Source organism: Salmo salar, chromosome 13 (genome assembly GCF_965601325.2).
Source record: "Salmo salar chromosome 13, fSalSal1, whole genome shotgun sequence".
Taxonomy (NCBI): domain Eukaryota; kingdom Metazoa; phylum Chordata; class Actinopteri; order Salmoniformes; family Salmonidae; genus Salmo; species Salmo salar.
Genome location: NC_138303.1, coordinates 113,563,548 through 113,586,741, shown reverse-complemented (window position 1 = coordinate 113,586,741; position 23,194 = coordinate 113,563,548). Strand labels below are relative to the sequence as shown.

Below are 23,194 nucleotides of genomic sequence, written 5' to 3'. Positions count from 1 at the left end.
ATCTGAAAAACAGAGCTCGTTAAGAGACAACACTACGACTGAATCACCAGCTTCTGTAACACAGAATACATATCCCATTGACACAAACTGTCAGTTTGTGTTTAGTCATCACAATCATCAACATCATTCTCATCACCATCCTCATCACCCTCACCATCACCCTCTTCATAAACCCTCATCACCATCATCATCATCACCATCATCACCATCATCATTGTTCTCATCATCACCCTCATCACCATCATCATCATCGCCATCATCATCATCATCATCATCACCATCATCACCACCATCATCATCACCATCATCATTGTTCTCATCATCACCATCATCATCACCCTCATCACCCTCATCACTATCACCATCATCATCACCCTCATCATTGTTCTCATCATCACCATCACCATCATCATCGCCATTGTTAAAGACTTATGACTAGAGCACATTTTAGTTGCATAATGAGTTATTTTATAATTGCATAATCTGCTTATTAGTAGTAATAATCAGTTAATAAGCAGTAAAAAATATATACTATATATACTGCTAAGGAGGTGTGTAAACAAAACTCCTTACAAATTTGGCAAGATAAGAAGTTGGGGTATGGGGGAGACAAAATACTGATACCTACATATAAAAACATTTTGGTTTACCCAGTTTATATATTTACTGCCTTGTAATCATCATATCCTCTTTGTATGAATAGATCGTTTTTTTTTTTTTACATATTCTTGGAGATTGAAACTAGTGTTCTCCTTGTGTATGAGAAGAGTAATTATGTAGTGGACTGCAGTAGACTGTAGGAATGTTTACTCCCTTAACTCAAGGCCTCTCCTGACTGATAGGAAGACCTGGAGGAGTATGAAGGTTCCGCAAGCTGGGACACGATAACACCATCTGCCCAGTATAAGAGATGTTCATCCTAGAAAAAGAGGGGAGGGGGGGGGTGCCTTGGCAGCTGTATTGTTGTCTTGGCAACTGCAACACCTACTGTGGTGAATAAATCTATCTTCAGTTTTTCTCAGAGTCCATCTGGATTATTGTCCCAGACCATAGAAACCCCAACAATTTCTGTTGTCTGCAGGATTCACCATGATATTCAGTCAAACTGAAGAGTATGAGATCAGTGGGGGAAAAAACCTGCACACGAAACGAGGTATGAAAGTTCCTACACCCGTTTCCACTCTTTCTGACATCTTGGGGGAGACGAGGGTCATAGGTTGAATATAAATGATGGGAAACGGACCTAGAAAGCCTGGATTTATTCAGTAGGCCAACTGGGTATAGACGACAGGTAGTAGACGTAGGGGTTTAGCCCCTATATTGGTTAGACTGGGCACTGCTGGGACGGCCTGCTTAAGAGGGTAAGCCCCCATATAGGTTAGACTATGCACCGCAGGGACTACGTGCCTAGGAGGGTTTAACCATCCTCTAGGACTAGGGGTTGAAGTCCGTTAGGAGGGTGTAACCATCCCCTAGGACTAGGGGTTGAAGTCCCCCTAGGAGGGTTTAACCATCCCCTAGGACTAGGGGTTGAAGTCCCCTAGGAGGGTTTAACCATCCCCTAGGACTAGGGGTTGAAGTCCCCTAGGAGGGTTTAACCATCCCCTAGGACTAGGGGTTGAAGTCCCCTAGGAGGGTGTAACCATCCCCTAGGACTAGGGGTTGAAGTCCCCCTAGGAGGGTTTAACCATCCCCTAGGACTAGGGGTTGAAGTCCGTTAGGAGGGTGTAACCATCCCCTAGGACTAGGGGTTGAAGTCCCCTAGGAGGGTTTAACCATCCCCTAGGACTAGGGGTTGAAGTCCCCCTAGGAGGGTTTAACCATCCCCTAGGACTAGGGGTTGAAGTCCGTTAGGAGGGTGTAACCATCCCCTAGGACTAGGGGTTGAAGTCCGTTAGGAGGGTGTAACCATCCCCTAGGACTAGGGGTTGAAGTACCCTAGGAGGGTTTAACCATCCCCTAGGACTAAGGGTTGAAGTCCCCCTAGGAGGGTTTAACCATCCCCTAGGACTAGGGGTTGAAGTCCCCTAGGAGGGTTTAACCATCCCCTAGGACTAGGGGTTGAAGTCCCCCTAGGAGGGTTTAACCATCCCCTAGGACTAGGGGTTGAAGTCCCCTAGGAGGGTTTAACCATCCCCTAGGACTAGGGGTTGAAGTCCCCTAGGAGGGTGTAACCATCCCCTAGGACTAGGGGTTGAAGTCCGTTAGGAGGGTGTAACCATCCCCTAGGACTAGGGGTTGAAGTCCCCCTAGGAGGGTCGAGGGGAGTGACCGACCCTACGACATGTCTGTTTATTGTGTGGTATGTGGAGATGTTGCCACATTTGTATACTAGTACGTTCGGTTGTGGAGAAGTCCATATTGAAAGTCTACGTTATTCAACGAGTCCCATTGAAGTCAAACCAGGAGCAAGGCGTTTTCAATTAATAACGAACCCGTGAAGGATGAGACATTGTCGGTAGACGAAAATGACAGTTTCCTGTAAATTATGAAGGTGGTTGGAGAACAATACTAGTATTAAGAAGTTATTTGAGAACAATTTATGGGTATTGACCATCCAAAACTTAGTAAGGAGGTTGGTTTTAGTCCTAAGAAAGGCGAATAACTAAGATCGATTAGGTGGAAATAGGAAAACCACCGTGGGTGACCTGGGAACAGTGGTATTGGAGACGGGAGAGTGTTATCGTTCATCTTCCTGTGATCCACATCATCCTTCCGCAGAGTCTCCCTTGGTAAATTAGTGTACTCTAGTGTCGTCATTCACCGAAATCATTAGGTAGCTTGACAAATTTATTAAGCACCTACAGTACCTTCGAAAAAAAAGTTAATAAGCAAGTATTACAGCTGTGGGCGAGGAAACACCCTAGACACTGCCGGGTGAGGGGCAGAAATACCTATTGAAAGAGCATCCGGGGTGAGGGGCATAAATAACTATTGAAAGGGCATCTTGGTTCCTGACACCATAAAAGGGAGTAGAGGAGGACGCTGAAAGACGCGCACCAGCAATCTACCAAACCGGCTCGAGTAAAATTTTGCAAATTGGATAAAATTGGTCAGTGTTTTTCTTGCTGACGGAAAAGTCCCAATCAAATAAAGAACACAAATATTCTGTTGTGTAGTATGGCACAGTGATATCGAGGAGAAATCACAAGCTTAATACACAAGGTTTTGATGTCGGCGTTGTATCAACAGAACCAATAAAGCTAAAATCAAAGACCTGCATTCTCAGCTCGTCCAGGCGACCGACTAGTGAAAAATGAGCTCATCGATTTAATCAGAACCAAGACCTGGCGAGGGCTCTGGAAAATGATCAACATTCAACATCTTACCCCCCAGTAGCATCAGAACACATGTGGGGGGGGGTAATATGCTCTGGCCACCCCTCCCCGGGATATCATGTGGGGGGGGGTAAATGCCCTCGCCACTCCTCCCCGGGATATCATGTGGGGGGGGGGGTGTAAATGCCCTCGCCACCCCTCCCCGGGATATCATGTGGGGGGGGGGGGTAAATGCCCTCGCCACTCCTCCCCGGGATATCATGTGGGGGGGGGGGGTAAATGCCCTCGCCACTCCTCCCCAGGATATCATGTGGGGGGGGGGTAAATGCCCTCGCCACTCCTCCCCGGGATATCATGTGGGGGGGGGGGTAAATGTGAGATGTGTGACCGTGTCGTCCAAGTTACTTATTATCCTGGGAGAGTAATTCCAGAGGGAAGAAATCCTATACCCCAGAGACTGCCAGATCCCCAGACTGCCAGACCCCCAGACTGCCAGACCCCCAGACTGCCTGACCCCCAGACCGCCAGACCCCCAGACTGCCTGACCCCCAGACTGCCTGACACACAGACCCCCAGACCCACAGACCCCCAGACCCCAGACTGCCAGACTGCCTGACCCCCAGACCGCCAGACTCCCAGACTGCCTGACCCCCAGACTGCCTGACCCACAGACCCCCAGACCCCAGACTGCCAGACTGCCAGACCCCAGACTACCAGACCCCCAGACTGCCTGACCCCCAGACTGCCTGACCGCCAGACCCCCAGACTGCCAGACCCCCAGACTGCCAGACTGCCTGACCGCCAGACCCCCAGACTACCAGACTGCCAGACCCCCAGACTACCAGACCCCCAGACCGCCAGACCCCCAGACCCCAGACTGCCAGACTGCCAGACTGCCAGACCCCAGACTACCAGACCCCAGACTGCCTGACTGCCAGACCCCAGACTACCAGACCCCCAGACTGCCAGACCCCCAGACTGTAGTACAGCTCCAAAATCAACACCAACAGTTAAATATTGGTGAAATGCGTAGCATAATGAAAGAAGAGCCTGACACAGTTAAAGAGGGTCAGGAATTTTGCATTATAGGGCCGGATCTTTGCATTATACACGGGCGATAATGATCACGTAGTCCGCGCTCTCCTACCTAGAGCAATCTTGGTGCAACCTCTACGGGATTGGTGTCCCTATACCGGGATGATTGACCTAACGTGTGCTAATGTGACTAGAATGACGTTGTAAATTACAGCAAACTTTCCAGGACATAGACATGTCTTATGAAGGCAGAAAGCTTAAATACTTGTTAATCTAACTGCACTGTCCAATTTACAGTAGCTATTACAGTGAAAAAATACCATTCTATTGTTTGAAGTACTGTGCAATATAGCAATGCTTTACTGGATCAATCTGTACACACACTGCTACCATCTAGTGGACAGAATCTAAATTGCGCCTAAACTACAATATTATATTATGTCCTTTCTCTTGCATTTCAAAGATGATTGAACAAAAATATATATAGATTTTTTGGGGGGGAATTGTCTAATGTGTTATATTCTCCTACATTAATTTCACATTTCCACAAACTTCAAAGTGTTTCCTTTCAAATGGTATCAAGAATATGCATATCCTTGCTTCAGGTCCTGAGTTACAGGCTGTTAGATTTGGGTATGTCATTTTAGGCGAAAATTGAAAAAAAAGGGTCCGATCCTTAAGAGGCTAGAGCAATGTTGACGCAACTCCTGGCACTTCACCAAAAAACCCTCTTGGTCCTCCAGCCATAAGGCATGTGATCCAGAAACCTCATATGTGTCGTTGGAAGGAACCTTAAACGCCGTTGGGAACTTCTGTTTAGATCAGATGTGAACAAAATCATTACATTTATTCAGGGCCCTAAAGAGAGAGTCAGTGACTACAGCAATATGATGGAAGAAACATTGCGTACTCATTTGTACCTCCACCTTGAACCCACTATTGCCGGCGTGATGAATAAACACTCCACCAAGGAAAAGATAGTACAAGCTGCATTGCTAGCGGAATTCATTCCACCAACTTTGCAGCAGAACGAGTTGTCGCTGCTGCCCCGATCACCTCCAAAAATAGTAGGTAGGTTTCAAGAATAAGGAAAATAAAAAGCAAGACAAGAGTTAAATCTGATTTACACAGCCTACCAGTAGTATTGATATCTATGAGGCCGTCAACGAATGCAACCACTGGACTCACACCCCACAAAGTGGTTACCGGGAGAACAATGAGAGTCCAAGGCAACATTATTTATATGTCACAAATTAATGATTTGGCAGTTTTGAGTGAATCTATGTTGTCGTACTGTCAGAAAATGACCCATGCAATTGCAGTGTGTGTATTCACAGGTAAAGTGTGAGAAAAAAATCTGGAGTGTTGGAACAATGCTGGTCTGGGTCCCACACAGTGCTCTGTACCTACACTGGTTCTGGGCGATAACACAACCATACTTTGAGGGTGGGTTGTGTCTGGGACAGAGTAATTGTTTTTTTGCAGGAAGGAATATGGAGCAAGCAGAATGGGGACTTCCAACATTTAAGGTCGAGACGAAATGGTCTCTCCTGCCTGCATTCAAAGCAACCCTGTGTGGTGTCTCTGATGAAATCAAACCAACCCTGTGTGGTGTCTCTGATGAAATCAAACCAACCCTGTGTGGTGTCTCTGATGAAATCAAACCAACCCTGTGTGGTGTCTCTGATGAAATCAAACCAACCCTGTGTGGTGTCTCTGATGAAATCAAACCAACCCTGTGTGGTGTCTCTGATGAAATCAAACCAACCCTGTGTGGTGTCTCTGATGAAATCAAACCAACCCTGTGTGGTGTCTCTGATGAAATCAAACCAACCCTGTGTGGTGTCTCTGATGAAATCAAACCAACCTGAGAGTGTGTGTGTGTGAGAGAGAGAGAGACACAGCTGCATGTGAGCTCTCACATTTTTCAACATGTTTTTTAAAAAAAAGGATAGATTTGGAGTTTGATAAACTTGGATTTTTTTCGTCAGGGACATATGCAGGATGCTACCCTCCACAGTATGACCTTCGCTCCAGATCAAAACTTCAAACCTAAATTAACCGGAGACATTACTGCTTCCAAAGTTGTATTTTTACAAGCTATACAAAGTGTGCTCTAGCCTGTTGGGGGTAGGGGGCAGTATTTACACAGCCGGATAAAAAACGTACCCAATTTAATCTGGTTATTACTACTGCCCAGAAACTAGAATATGCATATAATTATTGGCTTTGGATAGAAAACACCCTAAAGTTTCTAAAACTGTTTGAATGGTGTCTGTGAGTATAACAGAACTCATATGGCAGGCAAAAACCTGAGAAGATTCTGTACAGGAAGTGCCCTCTCTGACCATTCCTTGAGCTTCTTGACTCTGTTTATTGAAGACTGAGGATCTTTGCTGTAACGTGACACTTCCTACGGCTCCCATAGGCTCTCAGAAGGCGGGAAAAAGCTGAATGATGTAATTCCAGCCACTGGCTGAAAAACATTAGCGCTTTTGGCAAGTGCTCTATCAGAGGACAATGGGCTGAGGCGCGTGCACGAGTCGACCCCATGTTTTATTTTCTTTCGTCTTTGAACGTAAACACGCTTTCCCGGTCGGAATATTATCGCTTTTTTACGAGAAAAATGGCATAAAAATTGATTTTAAACAGCGGTTGACATGCTTCGAAGTACGGTAATGGAATATTTAGAATTTGTTTGTCACGAAATGCGTCGTGCGCGTCACCCTTCTTTACCATTCGGATAGTGTCTTGAACGCACGAACAAAACAGAGGATATTTGGATATAACTATGGATTATTTTGAACCAAACCAACATTTGTTATTGAAGTAGAAGTCCTGGGAGTGCATTCTGACGAAGACAGCAAAGGTAATAACATTTTTCTTATAGTAAATCTGATTTTGGTGAGTGCTAAACTTGGTGGGTGTCTAAATAGCTAGCCCTGTGATGCCGGGCTATCTACTGAGAATATTGCAAAATGTGCTTTCACCGAAAAGCAATTTTAAAATCGGACATAGCGAGTGCATAGAGGAGTTCTGTATCTATAATTCTTAAAATAATTGTTATGTTTTTTGTGAACGTTTATCGTGAGTAATTTAGTAAATTCACCGGAAGTTTGCGGGGGGTATGCTAGTTCTGAACGTCACATGCTAATGTAAAAAGCTGTTTTTTGATATAAATATGAACTTGATTGAACAAAACATGCATGTATTGTATAACATAATGTCCTAGGGTTGTCATCTGATGAAGATCATCAAAGGTTAGTGCTGCATTTAGCTGTGGTTTGGGTTTATGTGACATTATATGCTAGCTTGAAAAATGGGTGTCTGATAATTTCTGGCTGGGTACTCTGCTGACATAATCTAATGTTTTGCTTTCGTTGTAAAGCCTTTTTGAAATCGGACAGTGTGGTTAGATTAACGAGAGTCTTGTCTTTAAAATGGTGTAAAATAGTCATATGTTTGAGAAATTCAAGTAATAGCATTTCTAAGGTATTTGAATAACGCGCCACGGGATTCAACTGGCTGTTGAGTAGGTGGGACGATTTTGTCCCGCCGACCCTAGAGAGGCTAGCAATCAAACAGCAGAGACCTGAGGACACCATCCAACCTGGAACTGAGTGAGTAGTGTTTGGTCTGATGCTATTTTGAAAGCCAAGAAGAAAAGTAAAATGAAAAAGAAAGTACATTACAATGATATATTTTACTTTATAGGGACTGAATGCTGAGTTAAGACTGACAGGCTTGCTAGGACAGTCCAGATACAACAACAATTAGCACTGAGGTGTGAAGTGAGAGGCGTCAAGGCCTTTGGGCCCAACAAGCGGCACGAGTCTTTGAAGCCCCCTTTGACGTCCCCTCCTGCTGTTCAGAGAACATCCACTGACATTTTCTACAAGAAATCTGCCTCCAGAAATAAAAGATTCTCCCAAGTGGGTGTGACACCTACTCCCGTTGCCTGCTGCACTGCTGCTTGGATTCCAGCTGGCGATCTGAGAGCTTTCGCTCTCCTCTACCACACTCCCCCCTCTCTCCTGAGCATTCGCTCTCCTCCACCACACTCCCCCCTCTCTCCTGAGCATTCGCTCTCCTCCACCACACTCCCCCCTCTCTCCTGAGCTTTCGCTCTCCTCCACCACACTCCCCCTCTCTCCTGGGCATTCGCTCTCCTCTACCACACTCCCCCCTCTCTCCTGAGCATTCGCTCTCCTCTACCACACTCCCCCCTCTCTCCTGAGCATTCGCTCTCCTCTACCCCACTCCCCCCTCTCTCCTGAGCATTCGCTCTCCTCTACCCCACTCCCCCCTCTCTCCTGAGCATTCGCTCTCCTCCACCACACTCCCCCTCTCTCCTGAGCATTCGCTCTCCTCTAACACACTCCCCCTCTCTCCTGAGCATTCGCTCTCCTCCACCACACTCCCCCTCTCTCCTGAGCATTCGCTCTCCTCCACCACACTCCCCCCTCTCTCCTGAGCATTCGCTCTCCTCTACCACACTCCCCCCTCTCTCCTGAGCATTCGCTCTCCTCTACCCCACTCCCCCCTCTCTCCTGAGCATTCGCTCTCCTCTACCCCACTCCCCCCTCTCTCCTGAGCATTCGCTCTCCTCTACCCCACTCCCCCCTCTCTCCTGAGCATTCGCTCTCCTCTACCACACTCCCCCTCTCTCCTGAGCATTTGCTCTCCTCTACCACACTCCCCCCTCTCTCCTGAGCATTCGCTCTCCTCCACCACACTCCACCACACTCCCCCTCTCTCCTGAGCATTCGCTCTCCTCTACCACACTCCCCCCTCTCTCCTGAGCATTCGCTCTCCTCTACCACACTCCCCCCTCTCTCCTGAGCATTCGCTCTCCTCTACCACACTCCTCCCTCTCTCCTGAGCATTCGCTCTCCTCTACCCCACTCCCCCCTCTCTCCTGAGCATTCGCTCTCCTCTACCACACTCCCCCTCTCTCCTGAGCATTCGCTCTCCTCTACCCCACTCCCCCCTCTCTCCTGAGCATTCGCTCTCCTCCACCACACTCCCCCCTCTTTCCTGAGCATTCGCTCTCCTCTACCACACTCCCCCTCTCTCCTGAGCATTCGCTCTCCTCTACCACACTCCCCCTCTCTCCTGAGCATTCGCTCTCCTCCACCACACTCCCCCCTCTCTCCTGAGCATTCACTCTCCTCCACCACACTCCCCCCTCTCTCCTGAGCATTCGCTCTCCTCCACCACACTCCCCCCTCTCTCCTGAGCATTCGCTCTCCTCCACCACACTCCCCCCTCTCTCCTGAGCATTTGCTCTCCTCTACCACACTCCACCCTCTCTCCTGAGCATTCGCTCTCCTCCACCACACTCCCCCCTCTCTCCTGAGCATTCGCTCTCCTCCACCACACTCCCCCCTCTCTGCTGAGCATTCGCTCGCCTCCAGCATTCACACACTGTGGGGCGAGTGACTCTGAACTTACAATGGCTAGCCCCAAGTCGTAATATATTACATACTTTTCTTGTGTATTTTGCTATTTGCCTCATGACTCCTGCATGCGTTGTTGACTACGAAATGTCTTTCCCCGACCGTGGGACTGAATGTTTGTTCCCACACTCAGGACTCTGACTCTCTATTAGTTACACAGACTTTTGTCCTCCCATCCTATTCTAACCACCTCTCTCCAGCTTTGTATTCATGTTACCTGATGAAATTGCTGTACAATATGATCTTGTTGCCATCTGATGTACAGGCAAATGAGAAATAAGTGCACTCAGGCTACCTGGAAGGCCAAAGTTAGTTACTTTAAGGAGCAGTTCTCTCTCTGTGGGTCCTTACCCCAAGAAGTTCTGGAAAACAGTTAAAGATCTGGAGAATAAACCCTCCTCCTCACAGCTGCCCGTGTCCCTTAATGTTGATGATGTGGTTGTTACTGACAAGAAGCACATGGCCGAGCTCTTTAATCACCGCTTCATTAAGTCAGGATTCCTATTTGACTCAGCCTTGCCTCCTTGCCCGTCCAACATTTCCTCATCTCCCTTCTAATGCGACTATCCCCAATGCTCCTCCCTCTTTTCCCCCCCTGCCCTGCTACAAAGTTTCTCCCTGCAGGCGGTCACTGAGTCCGAGGTGCTAAAGGAGCTCCTTAAACTTGACCCCAAAAAAACATCTGGGTCAGATGGTTTAGACCCTTTCTTCTTTAAGGTTGCTGCCCCTATCATCACCAAGCCTATCTCTGACCTTTTAACCTGTCTCTCCTCTCTGGGGAGGTTCCCATTGCTTGGAAGGCAGCCACTGTTCATCCTTTATTTAAAGTGGGAGATCAAGCTGATCCTAACTGTTATAGGACTATTTCTATTTTGCTCTGTTTATCAAACGTGTTGGGAAAACTTGTCAATAATCAACTGACTGGCTATCTTGATGTCTACAGTAGTCTCTCTGGTCTGCAATCTGGTTTCCACTCAGGTTGTGGATGTGTCACTGCAACCTTAAAGGTCCTCAATGATGTCACCATTGCCCTTGATTCTAAGCAATATTGTGCTGCTATTTTTATTGACTTGGCCAAAGCTTTTGATATGGTAGACCATTCCATTCTTGTGGGCCGGCTAAGGAGTATTGGTGTCTCTGAGGGCTCTTTGGCCTGGTTTTCCAACTACCTCTCTCAAAGAGTGTACTGTATAAAATCAGAAAACCTGTTATTTCTGCCACTACCTGTCACCAAGGGAGTACCCCGAGGTTTGATCCTAGACCCCACGCTGTACTCAATTTACATCAACAACAGAGCTCAGGCAGTAGGAAGCTCTCTCATCCATTTATATGCAGATGATACAGTCTTATACTCAGCTGGCCCCTCCCCGGATTTTGTGTTAAATGCTCTACAACAAAGCTTTCCTGGTGTCCAACAAGCTTTCTCTACCCTTAACCTCGTTCTAAACACATCCAAAACAAAGGTCATGTGGTTTGGTAAGAAGAATGCCCCTCTCATGTGTGATTACTACCTCTGAGGGTTTAGAGCTTGAGGTAGTCACCTCATACAAGTACTTGGGAGTATGGCTAGATGGTACACTGTCCTTCTCTCAGCACATATCAAAGCTGCAGGCTAAAGTTAAATCTAGACTTGATTTCCTCTATCGTAATTGCTCCTCTTTCACCCCAGCTGCCAAACTAACCCTGATTCAGATGACCATCCTACCCATGCTAGATTATGGAGACGTAATTTATAAATCAGCAGGTAAGGGTGCTCTCGAGCGGCTAGATGTTCTTTACCATTCAGCCATCAGATTTGCCACCAATGCTCCTTATAGGACACATCACTGCACTCTACACTCCTCTGTAAACTGGTCATCTCTGTATACCCATCGCAAGACCCACTGGTTGATGCTTATTTATAAAACCCTCTTAGGCCTTACTCCCCCCTATCTCCCCAAAGCACACACATCCCTGGGTCGCTCGTCTTTTCAGTTCGCTGCAGCTAGCGACTGGAACGAACAGCAACAAACACTCAAACTGGTCAGTTTTATCTCAATCTCTTCATTCAAAGACTCAATCATGGACATTCTTACTGACAGTTGCGTGATGTATTGTTGTCTCTACCTTCTTGCCCGTTGTGCTGTTGTCTGTGCCCAATAATGTTTGTACCATGTTTTGTGCTGCTACCATTTCATGTTGCTACCATGATGTTGTCATGTTGTTTTTCTACCACGCTGTGTTATGTTGTGTTGCTACCACGCTGTGTTGTCATGTGTTGCTACCACGCTGTGTTGTCATGTTGTGTTGCTACCACGCTGTGTTGTCATGTTGTTTTCTACCATGCTGTGATGTCATGTTGTGTTGCTACCACGCTGTGTTGTCATGTTGTGTTGCTACCACACTGTGTTGTCATGTGTTGCTACCACGCTGTGTTGTCATGTTGTGTTGCTACCACTCTGTGTTGTCATGTTGTTTTCTACCACGCTGTGATGTCCTGTTGTGTTGCTACCACGCTGTGTTGTCATGTTGTGTTGCTACCACGCTGTGTTGTCATGTTGTGTTGCTACCACGCTGTGTTGTCATGTTGTGTTGCTACCACGCTGTGTTGTCATGTTGTGTTTCTACCACGCTGTGTTGTGTTGTTTTTCTACCACGCTGTGTTGTCATGTTGTGTTGCAACCACGCTCTGTTGTGTTGTTTTTCTACCACGCTGTGTTGTCATGTTGTTTTGCTACCACGCTGCGTTGTCATGTGTTGCTGCCTTGCTATGTTGTTGTCTTCCAGTGGTTCCTCCTTTAAAAGTTGTGTCATAATGCAGCTCACCCTGCGTGCTGCTGCAGCATTCTGTGGAACGTTATTTAATTGTCAGCCATTTTTTTCTGTTAATGTGAGTCAGTGCTAGTTTGACCACCAGAGGGCATATTTGAGAAGCATTTGATAGTCTTCCATATTGGCATCACCAGGGAATTTAAAACCTTTTTTGTAATAACATAGTATATGGGATTGATTTTAAGAAATTTGGCTTAATTCATTTGATTAATATTATGGTGTTTCTATTCCGAGAAAATGAAACCCTCAGGGTTTCCGTTAGGATGGAATGGAAAATATGGCGCTGTACAACGTGACGGTTGGGAGGAGGATAGAGCATAAGAGGATTCTAAATGGTTTGCCTTCATTAGACAACCAATATTTCTGTAAATCAGTGATATATCTGCATTTTTAAAGAGTATTTTTATAATTATTTTATTAACAAAAGCATAAAGATGCTGATGAAGAAATAGAGTACCGTACAGTATATGCTTTCACGTTTGGATAATAAAGCATTTTGAAGATATAAGCCACCTCGTCCCCACAGGAGGCCTTTTCCCTTTTGGTAGGCCGTCATTGTAAATAACAATTTGTTCTTAACTGACTTGCCTAGTTAAATAAAGGTAAAATAAAATGTAAATAAATACATTAATATGTCTCTGATGAAATCAAACCAACCCTGTGTGGTGTCGCTGATGACATCAAACCAACCCTGTGTGGTGTCTCTGATGAAATCAAACCAACCCTGTGTGGTGTCTCTGATGAAATCAAACCAACCCTGTGTGGTGTCTCTGATGAAATCAAACCAACCCTGTGTGGTGTCTCTGATGAAATCAAACCAACCCTGTGTGGTGTCTCTGATGAAATCAAACCAACCCTGTGTGGTGTCTCTGATGAAATCAAACCAACCCTGTGTGGTGTCTCTGATGAAATCAACGTCGCCGAAACCATATCCTTTCACAAACTCCCAAAGAAAAGCCACTCCAGATCTGTCACAGATGTTCAGCCTTGTGAGTATAGCTCAGTGTTGCGTAGATTAAAAATACTGTTTGTACACCAAATGGCGATAGTGTACCCGTTTAAAGATAAAAACAGACTATTTTGGCTGGGAAACCCAGTGTACCACATCTAATTCTGTGCTGGGCTAATGAGACCCAGGGTGTAATGTTGAATGACCAATACGCAAATAAAACTATAATTGTCGTGAAACATATTGATCAGTCGGACAAATATGAACGGGCAAAACAGTATCTAGGAGGAGGTGCAATGGGATAGCTTAGAACAGACCGTTAGCCAGTGTAAATGGGATAGCTTAGAACAGACCGTTAGCCAGTATAAATGGGATAGCCTAGAACAGACCGTTAGCCAGTATAAATGGGATAGCCTAGAACAGACCGTTAGCCAGTATAAATGGGATAGCCTAGAACAGACCGTTAGCCAGTATAAATGGGATAGCCTAGAACAGACCGTTAGCCAGTGTAAATGGGATAGCCTAGAACAGACCGTTAGCCAGTGTAAATGGGATAGCCTAGAACAGACCGTTAGCCAGTGTAAATGGAATAGCCTAGAAGCAGACACACTGTCTTATGGGGTGTTAGAGTAAGACATGGGGATAAAAGCACTGTCCAACCGTGATGGCGTGTTCACCAAAGCATTAGTGCTGAATAATACATTGACCGAGGTAAATGTCATTCAAATCGAGATGGTGTTTTGTGAAGCAACTCCTAACATGAGTGGAAACCTCAATGCAAAATGAATCTAGTCAGTTGTGTAGGATCTTATTGGTGATTAGATCTAAACAATGAGGGGCTCTGGAGGACACCTGCTTCTCCTTACTAGAAGGACACCTGTTTCCATTACTAGAAGGACACCTGCATCTCCTTACTAGAAGGACACCTGCTTCTCCTTACTAGAAGGACACCTGTTTCCATTACTAGAAGGACACCTGTTTCCCCTTACTAGAAGGACACCTGCATCTCCTTACTAGAAGGACACTGGCTTCTCCTTACTAGGACACATGCTTCTCCTTACTAGAAGGACACCTGCTTCTCCTTACTAGAAGGACACCTGCATCTCCTTACTAGAAGGACACCTTCTTCTCCTTACTAGAAGGACACATGCTTCTCCTTACTAGAAGGACACATGCTTCTCCTTACTAGGACACCTGCTTCTCCTTACTAGAAGGACACCTGCTTCTCCTTACTAGAAGGACACCTGCTTCTCCTTACTAGAAGGACACCTGCTTCTCCTTACTAGAAGGACACCTGCATCTCCTTACTAGAAGGACACCTGCTTCTCCTTACTAGAAGGACACCTGCTTCTCCTTACTAGAAGGACACCTTCTCCTTACTAGAAGGAATGTCGGTAAGGGCTATGATCAACAATACTCATAAACACAAATTGTTAGCCATCCTGGATGTAGTGTCCTCTCTTAGTAAATCTGACAAAAACATATGGGGGCTGAACTGGTAGGGCAATGACACCTCACTCAATGATCTGTTGGTCCCACCATGTGTTGCTGACACGACCTCAGACATGAAGAACTAGTTGTGATTACTTTTGCATTTGTTGAAAATCACTGTCAGGAACCACGCTGTGCACACCGCTCTTCCACCGCTGTCACCGCCCAGCAGGTATCCAGGCAGGGGGCATTAAAGTATCTGCCGGAATGGAAAAAATAACTAAACTCAACGGGTGCAACCCAATGAGGAAGTTATATTCCCATGGGTCAAAGTAACATGTAATGCACGGTATGTATCGTCGTGTTAGCAGTAAGGGTGGGAATGAATGAGAGAACGACAGTCAGCCGAACATTACTGATGCTTATTATCCTGAGATTACGTCATTACGAGATCACGATGCCGTGGTGATGAAATTTGTGAGGTCAAGAGACATAAACTATTGTGGTGGCGGAGGACAGAAATCTGAAGGGTACGATGATTGACACTCCCTGAAGAGTTTCGACAAGCAGAGTGAGTAGATTCACCATGTCAATGACAGTGACTAAAGTCGTGGTGGAAGTGTAAAAGGGGTAACCAAATCTGTTTGAGATGCAGTAGTAACAGTGGGGTCATGGACTAAGGGACAGTAGTAACCATGGGGTCATGGACTAAGGGACAGTAGTAACCATGGGTCATGGACCAAGGGACAGTAGTAACCATGGGTCATGGACTAAGGGACAGTAGTAACCGTGGGTCATGGACTAAGGGACAGTAGTAACCATGGGTCATGGACTAAGGGACAGTAGTAACCATGGGGTCATGGACTAAGGGACAGTAGTAACCATGGGTCATGGACTAAGGGACAGTAGTAACCATGGGTCATGGACTAAGGAACAGTAGTAACAGTGGGGTCATGGACTAAGGGACAGTAGTAACCATGGGTCATGGACTAAGGGACAGTAGTAACCATGGGGTCATGGACTAAGGGACAGTAGTAACCATGGGTCATTGACTAAGGGACAGTAGTAACCATGGGTCATGGACTAAGGGACAGTAGTAACCATGGGTCATGGACTAAGGGACAGTAGTAACCGTGGGTCATGGACTAAGGGACAGTAGTAACCATGGGTCATGGACTAAGGGACAGTAGTAACCATGGGGTCATGGACTAAGGGACAGTAGTAACCATGGGTCATGGACTAAGGGACAGTAGTAACCATGGGTCATGGACTAAGGGACAGTAGTAACAGTGGGGTCATGGACTAAGGGACAGTAGTAACCATGGGTCATGGACTAAGGGACAGTATTAACCATGGGGTCATGGACTAAGGGACAGTAGTAACCATGGGTCATGGACTAAGGGACAGTAGTAACCATGGGGTCATGGACTAAGGGACAGTAGTAACAGTGGGGTCATGGACTAAGGGACAGTAGTAACCATGGGTCATGGACTAAGGGACAGTAGTAACCATGGGGTCATGGACTAAGGGACAGTAGTAACCATGGGGTCATGGACTAAGGGACAGTAGTAACCATGGGGTCATGGACTAAGGGACAGTAGTAACCATGGGTCATGGACTAAGGGACAGTAGTAACCATGGGGTCATGGACTAAGGGACAGTAGTAACCATGGGTCATGGACGAAGGGACAGTAGTAACCATGGGGTCATGGACTAAGGGACAGTAGTAACCATGGGTCATGGACTAAGGGACAGTAGTAACCATGGGTCATGGACGAAGGGACAGTAGTAACCATGGGGTCATGGACGAAGGGACAGTAGTAACCATGGGTCATGGACTAAGGGACAGTAGTAACCATGGGTCATTGACTAAGGGACAGTAGTAACCATGGGTCATTGACTAAGGGACAGTAGTAACCATGGGTCATGGACTAAGGGACAGTAGTAACCATAGGTCATGGACTAAGGGACAGTAGTAACCGTGGGTCATGGACTAAGGGACAGTAGTAACCATGGGGTCATGGACTAAGGGACAGTAGTAACCATGGGGTCATGGACTAAGGGACAGTAGTAACCATGGGGTCATGGACTAAGGGACAGTAGTAACCATGGGTCATGGACTAAGGGACAGTAGTAACCATGGGTCATTGACTAAGGGACAGTAGTAACCATGGGGTCATGGACTAAGGGACAGTAGTAACCATGGGTCATGGACTAAGGGACAGTAGTAACCATGGGTCATGAACTAAGGGACAGTAGTAACCATGGGTCATTGACTAAGGGACAGTAGTAACCATGGGGTCATGGACTAAGGGACAGTAGTAACCATGGGTCATGGACTAAGGGACAGTAGTAACCATGGGTCATGGACTAAGGAACAGTAGTAACCATGGGTCATGGACTAAGGGACAGTAGTAACCATGGGGTCATTGACTAAGGGACAGTAGTAACCATGGGGTCATGGACTAAGGGACAGTAGTAACCATGGGGTCATGGACTAAGGGACAGTAGTAACCATGGGTCATGGACTAAGGGACAGTAGTAACAGTGGGGTCATGGACTAAGGGACAGTAGTAACCATGGGTCATGGACTAAGGGACAGTAGTAACCATGGGTCATGGACTAAGGGACAGTAGTAACCATGGGGTCATGGACTAAGGGACAGTAGTAACCATGGGTCATGGACTAAGGGACAGTAGTAACCATGGGTCATGGACCAAGGGACAGTAGTAACCATGGGGTCATGGACTAAGGGACAGTAGTAACCATGGGGTCATGGACTAAGGAACAGTAGTAACCATGGGGTCATGGACTAAGGGACAGTAGTAACCATGGGTCATGGACTAAGGGACAGTAGTAACCATGGGTCATGGACTAAGGGACAGTAGTAACCATGGGGTCATGGACTAAGGGACAGTAGTAACCATGGGTCATGGACTAAGGGACAGTAGTAACCATGGGGTCATGGACTAAGGGACAGTAGTAACCATGGGGTCATGGACTAAGGGACAGTAGTAACCATGGGTCATGGACTAAGGGACAGTAGTAACCATGGGTCATGGACTAAGGAACAGTAGTAACCATGGGGTCATGGACTAAGGGACAGTAGTAACCATGGGTCATGGACTAAGGGACAGTAGTAACCATGGGTCATGGACTAAGGGACAGTAGTAACCATGGGGTCATGAACTAAGGGACAGTAGTAACCATGGGGTCATGGACTAAGGGACAGTAGTAACCATGGGTCATGGACTAAGGGACAGTAGTAACAGTGGGGTCATGGACTAAGGGACAGTAGTAACCATGGGTCATGGACTAAGGAACAGTAGTAACCATGGGTCATGGACTAAGGGACAGTAGTAACCATGGGTCATGGACTAAGGGACAGTAGTAACCATGGGTCATGAACTAAGGGACAGTAGTAACCATGGGTCATGGACTAAGGAACAGTAGTAACCATGGGTCATGAACTAAGGGACAGTAGTAACCATGGGTCATGAACTAAGGGACAGTAGTAACCATGGGGTCATGGACTAAGGGACAGTAGTAACCATGGGTCATGGACTAAGGGACAGTAGTAACCATGGGGTCATGGACTAAGGAACAGTAGTAACCATGGGTCATGGACTAAGGAACAGTAGTAACCATGGGTCATGGACTAAGGGACAGTAGTAACCATGGGTCATGAACTAAGGGACAGTAGTAACAGTGGGGTCATGGACTAAGGGACAGTAGTAACCATGGGTCATGGACTAAGGGACAGTAGTAACCATGGGTCATGGACTAAGGGACAGTAGTAACCATGGGTCATGGACTAAGGGACAGTAGTAACCATGGGTCATGGACTAAGGGACAGTAGTAACAGTGGGGTCATGGACTAAGGGACAGTAGTAACAGTGGGGTCATGGACTAAGGGACAGTAGTAACAGTGGGGTCATGGACTAAGGGACAGTAGTAACCATGGGTCATGGACTAAGGAACAGTAGTAACCATGGGTCATGGACTAAGGGACAGTAGTAACCATGGGGTCATGGACTAAGGGACAGTAGTAACCATGGGGTCATGGACTAAGGGACAGTAGTAACCATGGGTCATGGACTAAGGGACAGTAGTAACCATGGGTCATGGACTAAGGGACAGTAGTAACCATGGGGTCATGGACTAAGGGACAGTAGTAACCATGGGGTCATGGACTAAGGGACAGTAGTAACCATGGGGTCATGAACTAAGGGACAGTAGTAACCATGGGTCATGGACTAAGGGACAGTAGTAACCATGGGTCATGGACTAAGGGACAGTAGTAACCATGGGTCATGAACTAAGGGACAGTAGTAACCATGGGTCATGGACTAAGGAACAGTAGTAACCATGGGTCATGAACTAAGGGACAGTAGTAACCATGGGGTCATGGACTAAGGGACAGTAGTAACCATGGGGTCATGGACTAAGGGACAGTAGTAACCATGGGGTCATGGACTAAGGAACAGTAGTAACCATGGGTCATGGACTAAGGGACAGTAGTAACCATGGGTCATGGACTAAGGGACAGTAGTAACCATGGGGTCATGGACTAAGGGACAGTAGTAACCATGGGTCATGGACTAAGGGACAGTAGTAACCATGGGGTCATGGACTAAGGGACAATAGTAACCATGGGTCATGGACTAAGGGACAGTAGTAACAGTGGGGTCATGGACTAAGGGACAGTAGTAACCATGGGTCATGGACAAAGGGACAGTAGTAACCATGGGTCATGGACTAAGGGACAGTAGTAACCATGGGTCATGGACTAAGGGACAGTAGTAACCATGGGTCATGGACTAAGGGACAGTAGTAACCATGGGGTCATGGACTAAGGGACAGTAGTAACCATGGGGTCATGGACTAAGGGACAGTAGTAACCATGGGTCATGGACTAAGGGACAATAGTAACCATGGGGTCATGGACTAAGGGACAGTAGTAACCATGGGGTCATGGACTAAGGGACAGTAGTAACCATGGGGTCATGAACTAAGGGACAGTATTAACCGTGGGTCATGGACTAAGGGACAGTAGTAACCATGGGTCATGGACTAAGGGACAGTAGTAACCATGGGTCATGGACTAAGGGACAGTAGTAACCATGGGTCATGGACTAAGGGACAGTAGTAACCATGGGGTCATGGACTAAGGGACAGTAGTAACCATGGGTCATGGACTAAGGGACAGTAGTAACCATGGGGTCATGGACTAAGGGACAGTAGTAACCATGGGGTCATGAACTAAGGGACAGTAGTAACCATGGGGTCATGGACTAAGGGACAGTAGTAACCATGGGTCATTGACTAAGGGACAGTAGTAACAGTGGGGTCATGGACTAAGGGACAGTAGTAACCATGGGGTCATGGACTAAGGGACAGTAGTAACCATGGGTCATTGACTAAGGGACAGTAGTAACCATGGGGTCATGGACTAAGGGACAGTAGTAACCATGGGGTCATGAACTAAGGGACAGTAGTAACCATGGGGTCATGGACTAAGGGACAGTAGTAACCATGGGTCATGGACTAAGGGACAATAGTAACCATGGGTCATGGACTAAGGGACAGTAGTAACCATGGGTCATGGACTAAGGGACAGTAGTAACCATGGGGTCATGGACTAAGGGACAGTAGTAACCATGGGGTCATGAACTAAGGGACAGTAGTAACCATGGGGTCATGGACTAAGGGACAGTAGTAACCATGGGGTCATGAACTAAGGGACAGTAGTAACCATGGGGTCATGAACTAAGGGACAGTAGTAACCATGGGTCATGGACTAAGGGACAGTAGTAACCATGGGGTCATGGACTAAGGGACAGTAGTAACCATGGGTCATGGACTAAGGGACAGTAGTAACCATGGGTCATGGACTAAGGGACAGTAGTAACCATGGGGTCATGAACTAAGGGACAGTAGTAACCATGGGGTCATGGACTAAGGGACAGTAGTAACCATGGGGTCATGAACTAAGGGACAGTAGTAACCATGGGGTCATGAACTAAGGGACAGTAGTAACCATGGGTCATGGACTAAGGGACAGTAGTAACAGTGGGGTCATGGACTAAGGGACAGTAGTAACCATGGGTCATGGACTAAGGGACAGTAGTAACCATGGGTCATGGACTAAGGGACAGTAGTAACCATGGGGTCATGGACTAAGGGACAGTAGTAACCATGGGTCATGGACTAAGGGACAGTAGTAACAGTGGGGTCATGGACTAAGGGACAGTAGTAACCATGGGGTCATGGACTAAGGGACAGTAGTAACCATGGGTCATGGACTAAGGGACAGTAGTAACCATGGGTCATGGACTAAGGGACAGTAGTAACCATGGGTCATGGACTAAGGGACAGTAGTAACCATGGGGTCATGGACTAAGGGACAGTAGTAACCATGGGTCATGGACTAAGGGACAGTAGTAACCATGGGGTCATGAACTAAGGGACAGTAGTAACCATGGGTCATGGACTAAGGGACAGTAGTAACCGTGGGTCATGGACTAAGGGACAGTATTAACCATGGGTCATGGACCAAGGGACAGTAGTAACCATGGGGTCATGGACTAAGGGACAGTAGTAACCATGGGGTCATGGACTAAGGGACAGTAGTAACCATGGGTCATGGACTAAGGGACAGTAGTAACCATGGGTCATGGACTAAGGGACAGTAGTAACCATGGGGTCATGGACTAAGGGACAGTAGTAACCATGGGTCATGGACTAAGGGACAGTAGTAACCATGGGTCATGGACTAAGGGACAGTAGTAACCATGGGTCATGGACTAAGGGACAGTAGTAACCATGGGTCATGGACTAAGGGACAGTAGATAACCATGGGGTCATGGACTAAGGGACAGTATTAACCGTGGGTCATGGACTAAGGGACAGTAGTAACCATGGGTCATGGACTAAGGGACAGTAGTAACCATGGGGTCATGAACTAAGGGACAGTATTAACCGTGGGTCATGGACTAAGGGACAGTAGTAACCATGGGTCATGGACTAAGGGACAGTAGTAACCATGGGGTCATGAACTAAGGGACAGTAGTAACCATGGGTCATGGACTAAGGGACAGTAGTAACCATGGGTCATGGACTAAGGGACAGTAGTAACCATGGGGTCATGGACTAAGGGACAGTAGTAACCATGGGTCATGGACTAAGGGACAGTAGTAACCATGGGTCATGGACTAAGGGACAGTAGTAACCATGGGGTCATGGACTAAGGGACAGTAGTAACCATGGGGTCATGGACTAAGGGACAGTAGTAACCATGGGTCATGGACTAAGGGACAGTAGTAACCATGGGGTCATGGACTAAGGGACAGTAGTAACCATGGGTCATGGACTAAGGGACAGTAGTAACCATGGGGTCATGAACTAAGGGACAGTAGTAACCATGGGTCATGGACTAAGGGACAGTAGTAACCATGGGGTCATGGACTAAGGGACAGTAGTAACCATGGGGTCATGGACTAAGGGACAGTAGTAACCATGGGGTCATGGACTAAGGGACAGTAGTAACCATGGGTCATGGACTAAGGGACAGTAGTAACCATGGGTCATGGACTAAGGGACAGTAGTAACCATGGGTCATGGACTAAGGGACAGTAGTAACCATGGGTCATGGACTAAGGGACAATAGTAACCATGGGGTCATGGACTAAGGGACAGTAGTAACAGTGGGGTCATGGACTAAGGGACAGTAGTAACCATGGGTCATGGACTAAGGGACAGTAGTAACCATGGGTCATGGACTAAGGGACAATAGTAACCATGGGGTCATGGACTAAGGGACAGTAGTAACCATGGGGTCATGGACTAAGGGACAGGCTCGTAATATGCGGCTTGTTACCTGAGCATGAGGATGAAGGAGAGGGAGGGAGGGAGCTTCTCTCTGATGATCTGAATTCTGGGGGAACGTGTGAGGGAAAACAACAGAGACCTATTTTCATAGAGCTCAACAGAAGATCTAGCAACCCATTGGCATTGAACAAATCAGCTGGATGATCTCCTTCTCATCAAGGGTGAAAATCAGCCATGTTCTATAGGAGGTGTAGGACATGTGATCACTGAGGAGGGACTGTTACCGACACTGATGACTACAACACGTTTTAGTTGCATAATGAGCTCTTTTACAATTGCACGATCCGCTTTTTAATAGTAATAACAATCCATTTATTATTAGTAAATACTTTCTATGATTA

At 46.8% G+C, this 23,194-nt stretch overlaps 1 protein-coding gene across 1 annotated transcript in view; it reads right to left on the bottom strand.

Annotated features, from left to right (window-relative positions):
* LOC106568589 (phospholipid phosphatase-related protein type 1) overlaps nucleotides 1-23,194 on the bottom strand; it is a 133,112-nt gene that overhangs the window by 20,394 nt on the left and 89,524 nt on the right. The gene's annotated exons all lie outside the window — the stretch shown is intronic.